The 1,756-nt window shown below is 59.1% G+C and overlaps 1 protein-coding gene across 1 annotated transcript in view; it reads left to right on the top strand.

Annotated features, from left to right (window-relative positions):
* Window positions 1–1,756, top strand: part of SERTAD4 (SERTA domain containing 4) — a 32,051-nt gene that overhangs the window by 15,914 nt on the left and 14,381 nt on the right. The gene's annotated exons all lie outside the window — the stretch shown is intronic.

Here is a 1,756-nt window from a genome sequence, read left to right as displayed (position 1 = left end):
GCGCGCCCGGCCGCGGCTGTTACGCGTGAGCCTCACGGTCTGAAAAGGGGGTGCGGGGGGGGTGGGGGGCGAACGCCGGCCAGGCTGGCCTGGGGCGCCCGCGCGGCGGGAGAGGTGTGGTACAGGGCGACTTTCCGTGCCTTACTTGGTCTTAATTTTTGCCAATGTGAAAATTAAGCCTCAATCAGAGCTACAGCAGGGATGAAACGAACAGGAGGTCGCGGCCGTCGGGGACCGGCACCTCCAGGCGGCTGCGTTGGGCTTTTGACTCCACGTCTCTTCTTCCTTTATTTTCGACGCCCGACGACGGCTCCTGGGTTGGGGACGGGGAGACGCGGCGCGCGCGCCTCGGACGGGGCACCGGGGCGCCCCGCGCGGCTTCTCCGGGCGTCCTTGTCGCGGGGGTTGGGGTGTTTTGCGCTTTTGGGGTGTTTTGTCCCGTGAAGTTGCTGAACCAGTAGCGTGCGTCTCACCGTGATCCGTTCTGCATCATTTCACTCCTGTAGGTGATCAAAGCATGTGATTTTTTAGATCTGCCTTTTGCTGTCGGTTAAGAAGCACAACGCTAGCCCATGACGCGGGGACCCCTACGGTTTTCTCTGCAAGAATGTCAAGATTTTACTTCCCGAACGTTGTTTTGGAGAAATGGGACGAGCCCTGCCTTCACGGTGGATTCGGCCGGCATTTTTCTTAACCTTTTCTGTCATCCGCGCCTCCGCCAGGCGTTCTGAGGCCCCCCGCCCCCTGCCCCCGGCCCCCCAGTTCTGCTCGGCCGTACCCCAGTTCCCAGCTACCTTTCGACACAGCCCCTTTGAACCTCGCTTCCCAGAAACCAAATGCCCAGTGGAGGGAGCCAGCAAGTCCTCCCATTTTCTCCAAGATGAAGTTTTTTTTTTTGTTTTTTGTTTTTTTGTTTTTTTAATTCCTGCCATTATGGCGACACCCAGGCCTCGCCCATACAGGGCATGAGGCGGCCTCCCCGGACGATGTCCCTAAGGACCGATTCTTAAAATATATTCTTGTGTTACGGCTGCATAGTCTAGTCATGTTCCGTCTTTTATTTTTCAATATTTGATAAACATTCGATGTTGCCAACTTAGGGGGTAGATGCTTGTACATGGATGTGTCGTAATAAAGTGAGGTTTTCTTGATCTATATTTATTAAAACGCTGAAAGTCCACTCGGGTCTCTTCTCTGGACGGTGATGGCTTATGTTTCTCGCTTCCGTTCCTCTCGCTCCTTTCAAACACTCAAAGCGTCTGGAACTGTCTGGGCAGCGCCCCGGGCCGGGCCCGGCCCCCCCAGGCCCGCCTGGACGCCGCGTGGGGCGAGGACGTGCCTGCAGGCCGCGGCGCTGCCTCAGAGGCTTCAGTTTCTGCCGATTCGGCCTGACGCGTGGCCCGGCGGGCTGGACTCTGTTAAGCCGCCGAGAAGGAGCTTTAAGGCAGCGAGTGTGCAACGCAGAAAGGACAAAGAGCAGAGTCTCGGTCAGACCCCCAGAGTGACCCGTGTCCCCGTGGCAAAGGTCCGCCCAGAGGGGCTGGGCACAGCAAGGCCTGAGCCCCCCACAGTCTAAAGCTCCTTCCGGGGGGGCCCACAGACGAGGCCGGACAGTCCGGGAGGGAGAGAGCAGCATCCACATCACGGTCAGCGCTGCCAGCCACCTCCCCGCGGGGCCCCCCATATCTGGGTCCCCCGTCTGTGTCCCCCGTCTGTGTCCATCTGTGTCCCCCGTCTGTGTCCCCCGTCTGTGTCC

The sequence above is a fragment of the Condylura cristata genome, unplaced genomic scaffold (genome assembly GCF_000260355.1).
Source record: "Condylura cristata isolate star-nosed mole 26May11 unplaced genomic scaffold, ConCri1.0 scaffold00050, whole genome shotgun sequence".
Classification (NCBI taxonomy): Eukaryota; Metazoa; Chordata; class Mammalia; order Eulipotyphla; family Talpidae; genus Condylura; species Condylura cristata.
The sequence above is the reverse complement of the archived record's forward strand: the minus strand, read 5'-3'. Positions and strand labels throughout refer to the sequence as shown.